The 14,967-nt window shown below is 42.3% G+C and overlaps 1 long non-coding RNA gene across 8 annotated transcripts in view; it reads left to right on the top strand.

Moving 5' to 3' along the window:
* LOC122360224 overlaps nucleotides 1-14,967 on the top strand; it is a 54,825-nt gene that overhangs the window by 7,501 nt on the left and 32,357 nt on the right. For 2 of the 8 annotated variants that reach the window (XR_006252788.1, XR_006252786.1), the window contains exon 3: nucleotides 464-626. The exons of 5 other annotated variants lie outside the window; for them this stretch is intronic. This is a non-coding gene — a long non-coding RNA (uncharacterized LOC122360224). Of the gene's footprint in view, nucleotides 1-463; nucleotides 8,919-14,967 lie in introns of those variants that run through there. One more of the 8 variants, XR_006252783.1, reaches the window with a different exon arrangement.

Genomic DNA, 14,967 nt, shown 5'->3' with positions numbered 1-14,967 from the left:
CTCCATGTTTACCTCATTCACAGAAAGGTCACCGAAGTACAGCAGGAGAGCGGCGCGAGATGTTCACCGTGAGAGATGCAAACCAATCTACAGACGAGCAGGGCGCACCATTCAGAGAGAGAAGATCAGGAGAAAGAAAATTATATTTGACACGATCGGATGGTCTTCTCTTTGGAAGCACACTAGCTAAATCTATTAATCTTTAATAGTGGATAAACGAATGGTTTTTAAGCAGAAGCAGAATATTGCGAAGAATATGTCTTTAGGCAAGGTATTCTGAGAGGACGAGATTATATATTTACTGTTACTGTTAAAAACATCTTCACCAGTAAAATATTAATGTAACAGATATGTGTTAATATAATAGATTTGTTTTGAAAACATGATGCATTTCCAGTTTACATCAGATATCTAAATAAATAAAAATCACGCTACATTTATTAGACTATACTTTGTTTTCTAGTGATGGTGAGTTTGTCAGAGACTCTGGAGATGGACTTAAAGCTGCTGAGGTCAAGCGATCGCTGAAGTCATGACGACTGGTCAGCGTGGGACTTTTCTCGCAGTTATGCAACACAAACACGCTGCTGATGAACCCAGCGAGGCAGGCCTGTCAGCAGTCGCAGGTTAGCGCTTTTTGCATTTCAGCAACTTTGACATCTGTTTCGCACCTAGATCTCTCGTGCTTCACAAACGCCAGCTCGCGGTGTTAGGACGTCCTGTGGAGTCTGGCTGCGGCTGGATCCCGGCCCAGGCTCCTCTCACCCTCGCTGAGCGCTGCCTGGCAAGACACCGAGAGATGCTGTACGTGTCTGATGACAGGACGTCTGCGAACGCTTGCCAAACGCGCTCTTTCTTGGCCTGCGGAGACTGTCGAAACAGGGCTGTCCTCGTGGGTTAAAAGTGAGCGGATTTGCACACATCCATCTCGATCTGTAGAGGATGGGGAGCACGGACAGGTAGACGCTCTGGAGTTTCGGCCTGAAATAACCCATCAGCCTGCTCCAATGAAACAGATCCCCAGACAGCTCTGTGGACGTCCGTGGCTTATCAACAAAGACTCTCGCTGGCCTGGAGAAAGAGTTGAAAGCAGCGCCGAGGCTCTTTAAAGTTGATCTCCTCAGATATCGTATCAAGGCAGGAGTGTATGTGTTTAGTGCATGCGGCGAGAGAAGAATCGCTCCGTTTCAGGTAAAATCACGGTAATAAAGTAGAATGACCTCTGGAGCTGAACGCTCAGGGAACACATTTCAACCCATGACCTTCTCAAAACAGTATTGTTGTATTTTGAAGAGCTGCTATGCTCTGTGAAGCTCCAACAAAACCGGTTCATTGCAATGATGCCCAACGTCCTAGGGTGTGTTTACATGTATTCACACTGGTTGCTGTGTAATTGAGACACTGATACACCCTTTTTGACAAAAACCTTAAAATGCAAAAAAGATCACAAGAATACGATCACAACTTCTTTGGTGTATATTTTGTGGTAGAACTTACTGAACATCTAAATTCACTCATTTGTATGTGCTGTTAATAACAGTAACTGACTGTACTGTTAATCTACAGCTCTTCATTTTTACAGCATGTTACTGTTATACTAGAATATAAGGAAATGAGCTCTGCTCTAATCACTTCAAACTGTTCGAGGTTACTAGTATTCATACAGTGATAGTAATGTGAACTGATTCGAGTCCACTGAGAATAAATGTGTCTTAGTACAAAACAGCAAATATTTTAAATGAATGCAAATATTTAAATATCTTTAACTCAAATTGCTATAACACACATGCATGTGCTGAAACACGTAAAAAGATCATCACTACTTCAAGTCTTTAAATGAAGATCAGATCTCTCCTGAGCAAAAACACAGTAATACAGTTAAATACAGTAGTTACTCTCAATTTCACTTCATGACTTTGCAGCTGTTTCTGTGGACTTCACTTATATTTCAGTAAAAAACACTCTTTTGGTTAATCTGAAAGTTACATTTTACAGTAATTCATTGAATTAAGATGATTTTACTGTCTTTCTACAGGTTCTTGCCGTGAAATAATTACAGTTTATTGCTGTTGAATTTCAAGCGTTTACATCTAACCCTTTAAACTACATCCTCATGAACACTAATGTGCACACTACAGAGTAACACTGAATCAGTGAAGGTAATGAGATGAGATTCATTAATCATTAAGACAGTGATGAACTGTTAACAAGCAGAATCACGAAAGAAAAGAGAAACAAAATAAAACTGAACTGAATTAAAGACATTAAATCTGATTAAACTTCACACAAACCAGACTGATGATATTTCTGTCAGGCGTGACAGAAGTGCTTTTTGACAGAGCTTCAAGTTTTCAGGCATTTGGCTGCAGTTAAATAATACATGCACGTTTGAAAAGGTCCTGCAATCTCTTGATGTGTAAAGACTGTGTGTGTGAAAGGGGCTTGAATTTCTTAACGTTCATCGGAGAAAACTGTGTATATTACCTCACTAGATTTGCAGCGTAAAGCGTTTCTTAACCGTTGCCAACACAGCAGAATGCATCAACCTACTCCTACTCCACTTAATATATCCCATTTATTGTTCATCGTGATTTTAAAATACGTTTTTGGGTTTGCATAATGAAATGCTAACGAAGATTTACTAACGAGTTTTCCTGAAAGGAATGTGCTTCACAACAGAATTACAACAAGCAGAAGAAAACCAGGCGTTAGAAAGAGCCCACCTCAATCAAACACTGATCACCACAAAGATGAGGTCAAGCCCAAGGCCTTTTTCTGTTTTCACTCATTAGTGTTCACTGTCTCTGTCGGGTGGACTGTGTTAGTAAGACCTGTTTGGAAGTAGACCTGAGACACCGTGATCTGGTGATGACTGAGCGCCGTGTTTCACTTTATCTGCTTCCAAATGAACATTTCAACAAAACCCGCTAAGTGTGAGTGTGCTCAAAGCGTGCTTCTCTTTTCACGTGTACACTAGTATACATGCATACAGTGAGATGACACACATCTCATCATCGGTGCAGGAGACACACCACCAGATTTGTTTCACACTTGTGCAGAGCATTTGATAAATATCCCAAACTAAAGAGCATCTTCATGGCATATGCTTAATGATGGCTTTTTAAAACATATTAGCAGCTATAAAAGAGTTTTGAGTGAAGTATTCCTTCAACGGTTTTGGGATATTTCCACAGAATAAACCCTTCAGAATCTGAAAATGATGAAGAGGCTCCTATTTCAACGGTCTGTAACTTATACTTTATAGTAATTTTTTGACGTTTTTTTTACGACAATGCCATGTAAGAACCATTTTTGTTTCCGCAAAGAACCACTTAGTGAAAGGTACTTTACAGAAGCATCTCTTTCTTACCTTTTATCTAAAGAACCTGCTTTTGTGAAACAGAAAGGTTCTGTTTATTCATGATCTTTATGTCCGTGAGTGAAGGGTGAAGTTTTGTGAATGAAAGCGTCAGCTCCTTCCAGGCTCTGTGGCCCTTGTTTGCTTTCCTCTCACTCATTAACCTTTCCTAATGCCCTGCATGTATTAATAATGATCTGAGGAAAAGGTCAACGCATCCCAGCATGCCTTGCAGCAGCAGCAGCACACCGAGTCCCAGCGTTTTCCTCCGGACACCGAGCGCTCGTTACGGGGTGTTTGTGCCGAAGAGAAGACACGGTGATGTACAGCCGTGTTTGAGTGAGACCCGTGTGTAAATACATCTGATTGGTCTGGGATTCAGACGGTCAGCGAGAGTCCTGCTCCGAACACAACGTGCTCCATCAGGTCAGGCGTCTCTGTCTCTGCCGTGGGAATATAAGCGTGGACAAAGTGGAAACTCTCATCATTTAGACTTTGTCATTCCAGACCCATTTTATAGGTGGGACACAACAGCAGAATAATATTTTTAGCATGTCACTAAACAGGAGCGTGACTGTACACTACAAGATATGAGTTTATATGTAAATGAGTGATTTGTGACATATTCTGATAATTAAAAGTAGCCATATAATGTGAATTATGAATAACAAAAATGCATGGCAATTACAGTAAAATGAACACTTTTAATTTATATAGTTTAAACCCACTTCATTTTGTTCACTTCTAAACAGTGATTCTTTACATCTTGAAAAACACAAAAACTGCTTAAATGTGCACTTATGATATTTTGTATATGCTGCTGGTTAATATGACAGGTGTTTTAGCTTCATAATGACGTCTACTGCTCTACAAAACAAGAAACAAGCAGACAAACGGGGACACTTTTACATTTTTATCTGGTGATAGTGAAAGAAGACAAGCGTAGCGTAACCTTTAAGTGACTCTGTGTGTGTTTTTTACCCAGCGAAGCTCATTAAACCCTCACGACAGAATCAACTACAAATTATCTTACAATTACCTTTCAACAAGAATTTATGCGTTTGTAACGTTTTGCAACTTGCTCTTGTAGAAGACAAAGTTTTTCTTTTTTAAATGTAATAATTGTTTTTCATATTCATATTATTTTTGGTATATTTGTTAAGCACATGTTTATATGTCTTATTATTAGTATGTATTTTACCGGTGCTGGCAGTGAACTCTTATTATTTGGAAAAGAGTAGTTTTGAGTTCAGTGGAAGTCATCACACTGGAAAGACAAGGAAGCGGATCAAACACGACAAAGAGATTGCCTTGTATGCCATTCACGTAGGGTTTTTCTTGACAAGCTCTGATAGTAAAGCGTCTGTCCGTCTCTCTTGACATTTATTAATGCTATGCGGTTCAGCCAGTATTGTGACGGTATGCATTACCTCTCAGCTACTGCTAACGGCGCTTCAGAGGCTCCTCAAACCGATACGAAGCAGGAAAACCGGTGAGACGGGAAACTCTCGTAGCACTTTCTTCTATCACAATATGGATTTCAGTTCGTCAACAGCTTGTTATCTCTCTATCCGGCTCCTGCTTTGAGAGTGTAATAAGCGCAGCGTTCTGCCAGATCCGTGTACCGTAACGAGATGAGGGAACCTTATATCAGATGACACTCAAATCTGATTAGTCCAGTTGATGGAAAATGATTGCTCTCACTTATTGTAGGTGCGTCTCTTAATTTGTTTGTGCAATCTTGACTCCTAACACAATATAAACAACGCGAGGCGAGCGATCACATTAGGTGAAGCAATTTACACCAGACACAAGGTTTTTCTTGGCTAATAAAGCGTTTGAGCGGGGATGGGAGCGCTGCAGTGTGTGGTGTCCAGAAGACACGTCCTGAACGAGCTGGAGGTCAGACCTCAGGACCTCCGTCAGGAACAGCTCATACAGCATACTGTGCACTAAAAATCTTTACTTGATTGCAGCTTCACAAATACCAGCCAAAACCAAGATTGAATAATGTCTGTTTAACAAGTGAACACAGTAAAACACACTGACATGATTTAACATGAGCCGCTGGGTGAACTCATTTCAGGTTGGGGCATTTAGTCACATTTAGGGTACAGGATGTTGAATGTGGATTCAGATCAGAAGAAGGCTGTTTTTAATCCTGTTTTCATTCTTTTTTCTGTATTTCTAAAGCACTTTCAACACCTTCAAATCCCGGTTGACTCTACAATACATGTACAGCATACATACACACAACTAAAATCAGGCAAACTGAATTATTATGAATAATTTGAATTATTGGATTCTAAAGTAAATAATGTGAGAGCTAGCCCCCGTCTCTCCTAACTCAAAGCAGCATCATCAGTGTGATGAAGGCCCGAGCACGTTTTGGGTGTTTGTGAATGCGTCTGCTGTATTGTCTCAGACCGTGACTGGTTTCTGTGCCGTAGATGACGTCTGTCAGCAGCTTTATCTCACACTGCTCAGTTTCAGCGGGCCCCTCTGCTCGGGTCTGGGGTGTCTCTCCACACTGTCATGATGAGGTGTGTATCGTCTGGCAGTGATTGATGTGTGAGACACCAGGACTGTGTGAAAACGCTCTCATGAAATACGAGCGCACCCGATCACGTTAGCTCCAGGTGACTTCAGGACACGAGCTCAGCCTGGGGTTCTCCGTTCTCAGCTTTAAACAGGAACAGCTCAGTACAGTGACGCAGCACATCAGTGTCTAAACAGCGTGATGGTCTTCTGAGTAGATCAGCTTGGTTTACAGTAATTCTGTTCACAAGCGCTCTGTTTCTGTCTGAACGTCTCTCTCGAATAAGCAGCTCCTCCTGCATGCGGGGATCGGTAGCACAGTTACATCTCTGTCCTCTGCTGGCGGGAATACATGAATGCTAAATGACTTCAGTGCAAGAAAACAGAATTATAAGTATATAATTTAATAAGTATGGATTAAGTATGGATTAATCTCTATGCAGTTTTCTGTTTTCAATTTCTGTTGCATTCAACGTATATGTGTTTATTATATATCATATAATATATCATAAAATAAAATGACATATAGTAACATAAAAAAAATGGTCAATGTTACCAACACGTTTCTGATATTTTTATAGCATTTATTTAATACATGGTCAGAGTTGCTCAAATCCGTCACGGAGCTCCTCGGGGCAGTACTGACCGTGTGCTCTGAAGACAGGAGAACTCAGCACAGAACGATTCATGTCCGTGTGAAGAATCAGAGCGGTGCGCTCAGCTGTCGTCTCAATCACCTTTCATTTCCATCGCCAGCGGCCCGTGCATGTTTTTATTGTTGAGATGGGATGGCCTGCTGTCAGTACATTTGAATATTGAATCTTGATAACCGTTCTGAAATTGAAATTGCATACAATGTCCTGCCCTCAAAAAACCTTATCATGACAAAATGTGACTACATTAGGATATCCAGCCAAATATATGAGCCAAACGTTTACGACATGGGGAATGGAATCAAATCATAGTGTCCATCTCGTCTTTAATGCACACCGAGGTTGTTGTGCGCAGCACCGGGGAAGGCTTCATGTCCTTTAGGCCTCCGCTGTTCGTCTTTTCCTGCTGAGTAATCAGAGACGTACCGGCCACAGCTCTGACCCGCAGCTGAACCTGTGCGCCTGACAGACATTAGTAACACAAGCTTTCATTTGAGGCTTTAAATGTGTTTCTTTCCAGGCCACAAATGGATCGTCCTGCAGGATCGACTGAGGTTTGAAGGGAATAGATCAGGGAGCGAGATCTTTACGTGCTCCTTCTGCGTCTGTGATTGTTGACCTCGCGTGGAGGAAGAGGTCATTGAGAGGAACGCCAAAGATCTTGTGCCGGAAGCTTTGAGGATAGCTGCGTGTCGGGCCGGCCGTCTCTGTGTGTCAGCAGAATGTGTGGAGAGGTTGTGTCCTGTTCGTGTCGGAGCTGTGCGTATGTGAACGCCTTCACGCGGAGCGTCGGCCAAGTTTCCTTGCCCAGTAGATCAGGGCTGGCATGCCGGCGAGGGCTCTGGAAGGTCATTCGTTCTGACTTCAGCCGTGCCAGAGAGACGCTGCCAAGCCTGGCCGATGCACTCTCAGCACAACTCAGTGGCGAACCCTTCCCACCGCAAGCTAGCATGCTACGGTGCGCTCGCCCTGTGGAGAAAAGGAGGTTGACGGCGTAACCGAAGCCCACCGCACAGAGGATGCGCTCGGTTCAGCGCTGGGTTAGGCCCACAAGCCCCCACAGATCAAAGCCTGCGCCCCGTTCACCTCGCAGAGAAATCAGCAGCGGGCCCCGAGCAGAGCCCTGGTGAACACCTTTGGCTCCGGACAGCCGTTATGATTGGCCGCGGCTCAAGCGAGGTCAGCAGGAGAGGAGGCTGAGAGCAGGTCTGTGTGTCATTTGGCTCAACTACCAGCCGAGTCCAGATTTCAAGGATGCATGCATGTGTGTGTTAATGTGTGCTTTCTGCTCGGACGCTGTAGAGGAAGGATCTCAGCGCTGTGCGGCGGAGCGCTGCAGGGAGGACATATTTTTGTTGGCCAACGCACAGAAACAAATTATCAACAAATATTAACAAATTTGAACGCTTTCATTTCCGTCATTCAGAATTCAAGTTTTATTGGTCTCATACATACACAGGAGGAAATAGAGTCAAAGGCTTAATGTGTAATACAATGAAATGACAGAATAAAACGTTTTTATATAATTTAACATTAAAATAAAATACAGTACAAAAAAGTGTAAGGTTTATGGCACGTTTTCTTACAGGATTACGAGCCGTGTGCGTGCGGTGGGGTCTGTTCAATTTGAGTGTGTTTTGTTGTTGTTGTTTTTGAAGCTTAACGTTGGTGATGGAGAAGTCATGTGACCATGTAGTTCATTTATAGCCTATTTTTTTTTACTTTGCTGCCAGGCTACAAAATTTATTAAAGCAGTGTTCATGAAGCCAGTGGAAAAATCTTTTTTTTTTTTTTTTTTTGAGGGAAACAGCTTGAACAACAAAAGAATCACATTCATCAATATTTGCCGAAAGAAGCCCCTTGCGAACATGATTCAAAGACATTAGCCAACATTTCAGTAAGTGCTACATACAAGGAAGCAGTGCATTATTCATTGTTAAATAATTGATCACGCTAAATGAGTGTGTTAAACGGGCAGCTCTTGTTTGTATATCACAATGTGAGAGCGTTTACGAAGGACACACCTGAGCTTGACTATCCTCAGGCACTGGTAATAATAAACTCTTGTTATGATGGTGCTCTGTTCTCATCGAGAGGCAAATGTTAATGAGACACAGCTGAACAGACCCCACCGCACACACACACACACACACACGGCTCGTAATCCAGCCCTGGCTTATAAACACGGCTGGCAGCTCCTGCGCCGTCACCTGGGTGGCCGACCGGTCAGTCTGTGAGAGCGCTTGGAAAGTAAAAGAGCTCCGCTGTTGTTCTTGGTTCTGGCCGCACGCACGCACACACACACACACACACACACACACACACACACACACACACACACACACACACACACACACACACACACACACACACACACACACACACACACACACACACACACACACACACACACACACACACACACACACACACACACACACACACACACACACTCACACACACTCACACACACACACACACACACACACACACACACACACACACACACACACACACACACACACACCACACACACACACAGACACACACCACACACACACACAGACACACACTCACACACAGACAAACACACACACACACACACACACACACACACACACACACAGACACACACACACACACACTGCTCTCACCCGCTAATAAAAGCAGCCGTCCAGTGGGTTTCCGGTCGAAGGGAAAGCATTCTGGGAATGTTTAGTCTTGATTTAATAAGGACTTTTAATCAAGTTGCTCTCTTTTGGTGCGACGCTGCACCAGTCACGAGTCAAACGAGGGCACATGTCACGCTGCGGGCGCACGCTTGCGTTTGATGTCGGTGTAAATCGGTGGAGGTTAGAGCGGGAATAAAGGCTGTATTTACAGAGCTGCTCTCTGATGTGCGGCTGCCCCGGGACGGAGGGCAGGTCTGACTCTACTCTCTCCAGTCCTCCGCTGCAGAACGCTTGCGGTGCGGCTGTAAGTTAGGAAATCAGGCCGAGAGCACATATATTTTCAAGTGAATGAATAAAGCAGCGCTGCTCTAGACACCGACTGGGTGGTCAGAGAGGATTTACCTACTCAGTCGAAATGTTCTTCAAATATTTATGTCAGTGTATTTCTGTCCCGAGGCAAATGCGTCCCTGGACTGCAGGCGTAACCCCGGAGCAGGCGTGTGTTTTCTGTACGGGTCAGGCAACGGCATGACTGTCATCAGAGAGGAGCAGAAAAAGACTGGTCAAATCAAATGGTTTGCATCATCATCATCATCATCATCATCATCATCAGCTGTGGCCAATGTCATCATAGCAGTATCATCATTTATTAGTGTGTGTGTGTGTGTGTGTGTGTGTGTGTGTGTGAGATGAGGCCTTCAGGAGAGTTTTTGCTGAACTCAGGGTCAAGGTCAGACATGTGTTCATACATGGAGACTGTTATCTGTTACCGTGCATCTCTATGGCAGCTGCTTGGCTGGCACATGCGTGACCTGGATGCTGCTGTTTTTGCTTTTAAGACAATTTATTATGCCATATAAGACTTGACACTACATTACTAGTATGCTGATTTGCTGCTCAAGACATATTTTTGATAATTATCAATGTTAAATATAGTTGTGCTGCCTGATATTTTTGTGTGACACTAAAAAAAAAAAAGGAAATTCCTGTTTTTGTTCAACAAGGATTCATTAAATTGGTCGCTAGTGTCACTAAAGACATGTTACCTTTTCTTTTATAAAATAGCATTTATCAGATATTTTAACAAATCAGAATGATTTCTGAAGGATCATGTGACACCGAAGACTGGCGTCATGATGCTAAGAATGAAATCAATGAACACATGAACACATATTCAGAGAGAAATGATGTTAGTGTAAAACCCGGCCGGACCGGTCTGTCCTCAAACAGATTAAACTGGTGTCCTGCTTCTCGCTGTCTGCCTTAATGCTGTGATTCATGGGTTTAATGGATTTAACCGAGCCACTCATTTAACCTCGTTCTCATACGGTAGGAACAGACTGAAAAAATAACAATGATAATGGATTTTAATGTTAAAGACTGTACAAAAATCTGTTCATTGCTCAGTTCCCCTTCTATATACAGTGAAAACTGTATTATAGTATAACAGTAGTATACCGTTTTTGGAAGTAAATAAACATAAATGGACATCGCCACAATTCCCTGTCAATTTTATATTTTTTTGTTGTTGAAATAACAGTTTTCTTAATTTTTCTTATCAGTTTTGTACATTATGATTGTATGTCACAATGTTTATTGCATTATTTCAGTCCCCATGATGGTGTTAGTGTTGAGAGACTATGCACCTTCTTTACAGAAATGTTGGGATGTTTAAAATAAAATAAAATAATAATTCCTGTGCCAATATTAAGCTCACAACAGAAAATAGATATAACAAATGTTTAAACTGAGAAATTTTGCTAATTTTATGCACAAAATGAGATTTCAAATTTGATGCCAGGTCTCAAACTGGTCTTATTTCTTTCTAAACAGTCTGAGGACATCTGGACATTATGGAGGTTATGACTTTCTGTTGCTTTGGTTCATCATGTCCCTTTCTTTTGTGGTTCTCAGTGGTTATTATAACAGTTAATGAAATTAAGGCATTTAATTTAAGTTAAAACCAGAAAACCTAAAATGTTGCTACCATATTTTTTACACTAAAATTCTGGCAAGCGCAGCTGTTTTGTGTGTGTGTGTGTGTGTGTGTCTGTGTGTGTCTGTGTGTGTGTGTGTGTGTCTGTGTGTGTGTGTGTGTGTGTGTGTGTGTGTGTGTGTGTGTGTGTGTGTGTGTGTGTGTGTGTGTGTGTGTGTGTGTGTGTGTGTGTGTGTGTGTGTGTGTGTGTGTGTGTGTGTGTGTGTGTGTGTGTGTGTGTGTGTGTGTGTGTGTGTGTCTGTGTGTGTGTGTGTGTGTGTGTGTGTGTGTGTGTGTGTGTGTGTGTGTGTGTGTGTGTGTGTGTGTGTGTGTGTGTGTGTGTGTGTGTGTGTGTCTGTGTGTGTGTGTGTGTGTGTGTGTCTGTGTGTGTGTGTGTGTGTGTGTGTGTGTGTGTGTAAGCAGCCCAGCTCATCAGCCCAGCTCTGATAAGATCCTGCTGATTTATTGCTGTGTTTATGGAGCTCCGTGAGGATTTGCATGTTCCCCAAGAGAGAGCGGATGTTTCCTCGAGTCCGTGTCTGTGTGTCAGCGTCTGCGGCTCGGACCGTGTGAAGTCTGCGCTGCGTTCCAGAGCGTCCTGAGAGCTCGTAGTGCTCCGTTCTGAAGCCGCTGGGCGCAGCACACTACACTAAATGTATATCTCTTTCTGTGGTAATGAGAGATTAGCTCGACGGGTGCGGAGCAGTCTGTGTGTGTTCAGCGAGCAGCGATGTTTAATTCAGACCGGATGATACTGATTTCCAGAGCCAGCTCAAGGCATAAACAAACTAAGCGGCCGCTCAGGGCCCCGTGTCCACCAGGGGCCCCTCAAGAGGAGCCTACATGAAAGTACCTTTTGTTTTATTTATTTAATTTGGGCAATGATAATTATGCGAAAGTACAATATTAAATAATGTAATAATCTCTACGTATTATTTTATTATTTCCACGTTGTTCCGCATCTTTTTTCCGGAGCTTGTCTTTCTCTGGTTATTCAGTTAAACATTAACCAATTAACTAGACATTAACATTAACCTGCTTGTAGACATCAGCAACAAACATTTTATTATAATATAACATTTTTCATGATTAAAGTTTTTGTCTTCTACGTTAAAGTAACTGTCGTGGGTATATTTTATTCTGTGATTCCCGCTTGATTTACATTATTACACTTATTACACGGCTTCTTGACACAAAAGTAAATAATTAGACAAAGAACCTTGATTTGAGCTGAAATATTTGCCAGCAGTGTTGTGTGTGAAAGGAGCGAGGGAGTCCGTGAAACCAGGTCCGTATTACTGAACTGAGTTTTAATATTTTATTGGCCAACCAAACACAGTTTCCATGAAGAAACACTTTTCCCAGCTGCAGGCAGTGACCGGTCCACCGCTGTTATTAGTTTTACCGGTTATTATCTGAGAATAACTAACCAGAATGTGCCACTGACCAATCAGGATCCAGGATTCCACCGAGCCCAGCTTTAGGTTCTTTCCCTCGTCTGCTTTGTGACTGATATTATTCTCCAGCTTCATTATACCTCAGTCATCTACAGACAGATCAAGAGTTGTTGTCTTACAGATGTTCTCTGCTGTTTAATGTTTATTAGAAAAACATACAACTGTGATTAATATTTCTGTAAAAGCATTGTCTGCTGTTTAATTCAGCTGTCTTTTATGACTTTGAATGTTAAGTTCAAACAGCTCCTGAGAAGAAATAAAAGAAGAGGAAGAGTAAAAACAAACACTAGTATGATGTAAGTAACACTACAACAAACAGATGGGGAGCGTTAGATTTGTGTGAATAATCAAGCTTTGACAATAATCATATTAGGGGCCCCGAATAAACTTCAGCTTAGGGCCCTTGAAAGGCTTGGGCCGGCCCTGATGATTTCTGTTGTTTTCAGTCATATCTTATTTTGTGTCTAATATCTAAAGCATCCAGCGTCTGAAGTGGTTTCTGTTAGAAGCGCTGACAGTCAAGAAAACACCAGCCGTGACTGATGAGTGGTATTTTAAAGACCTTTCTCTATGTGTGTGTGTGTGTGTGTGTGTGTGTGTGTGTGAGTGTGTGTGTGTGTGTGTGTGTGTGTGTGTGAGTGTGTGTGAGTGTGTCTGTGTGTGTGTGAGTGTGTGTGTGTGAGTGTGTGTGTGTGTGTGTGTGTGTGTGTGTGTGTGAGTGTGTGTGTGTGTGTGTGTGTGTGTGTGTGTGTGTGTGTGTGTGTGTGTGTGTGTGTGTGTGTGAGTGTGTGTGTGTGTGTGTGTGTGTGTGTGTGTGTGTGTGTGTGTGTGTGTGTGTGTGTGTGTGTGTGTGTGTGTGTGTGTGTGTGTGTGTGTGTGTGTGTGTGTGTGTGTGTGTGAGTGTGTCTGTGTGTGTGTGTGTGTGTGTGTGTGTGTGTGTGTGAGTGTGTGTGTGTGTGTGTGTGTGTGTGTGTGTGTGTGTGTGTGTGTGTGTGTGTGTGTGTGTGTGTGAGTGTGTGTGTGTGTGAGTGTGTGTGTGTGTGTGTGTGTGAGTGTGTGTAGGTGATGTTGTCCTCTCTCCATCAGGACTCTCTGTAGTGATTGGAATTTAAGCCACAGGTAGGTATTAAAGTGCTGCAGGAGTTTGAGAAAGTAATTGAGGAGGCGGCGGTGGCTGAAAGCTTCTTTAGATTCTCTCAGTGAAGAAACAGGTCGCTGCTCTGAGGAGATCTCTCAGCTCGCTCTTCTGTGTGTGAGAAGTACTCTAAATGTGTGTGAGGATCCAGATGTGGGCTTTCCTCACGAGTTCAGTGATGGGTGATCTGTGAGTTTATTGATGTGGGAACACGTTGATTTATGTATCAGATAATCTAAAGCTACTGTTTTCTTCAAGCTGCACTGAAGAAGAAGAAGAAGGGAAAAAAGAAACAGAAGTTAAATTAAAAGCGATGTTTTGGAGTAAAAAGTCTTCTAAAATATTCTACATAGCCCTTTGTGTTATATATGCATAAGAATAATTTCTGTGTAAAGGTTGACCTCAGTTCATCTGTAAGTGATCTTCTGTCATCATTACTCTTCCTCAAACGGCACGTGTTTGAGTTCATGAGTGATAGATGATGACTGATGGGGTGTTTGTGGGTGGTCTGTGATCCTGTCCTCCTTCAGGTCCTCTCCGTTCAGATCCCACGTTTGCTGTAGATGTCATGAGATCACTGCAGATGAATCAGTGTTTCTTCATCAGTTCATGATGTCTCCTGCAGGCTCACTTCTGATGATCAGAGCGTCTGTTCAGAGTCTGCTTTGTAAAAATAATGTAAAAAAAGATTTGTGAGAAGATCATATCTTTGGATTAATACAGCAGCTTGTTTCTGCCACAGAATTCAAGTTCCTTGATTAATTGAGTTCCTTTTTAATTGAAATATATATATATATATATATATATATATATATATATATATATATATATATATATATATGAAGTATAAATATAACTGTGAAATAAAGTCTCAGTTGCTTTACTTCTGCTTCGTTCTTCTCCAGGAAAGAAAAAGCGTAGTTTTCTCCGACTCACACTGAATTTACACCAAAACCACCACCACATTGTTGAATCTGGCCAGAATCCTCTGGAAACATACCATACATTAGTTTAGGACAGACTATACAAGCATGAAGGACAGAAAACTTCAACTTCTTTTCTGAGCAAACTATTCCTTTACTGATCAAGCGAGCGCTCAGTTCTCTGATATTAACGGGGAATGATGTGAGAGACACGTGTGTGTGATTATACGCTCTGTGTGGGAGCAGGAGGAGGACA

This window comes from Puntigrus tetrazona, chromosome 16, assembly GCF_018831695.1.
Source record: "Puntigrus tetrazona isolate hp1 chromosome 16, ASM1883169v1, whole genome shotgun sequence".
NCBI lineage: Eukaryota > Metazoa > Chordata > Actinopteri > Cypriniformes > Cyprinidae > Puntigrus > Puntigrus tetrazona.
This window is presented reverse-complemented; position numbering and strand designations above follow the sequence as displayed.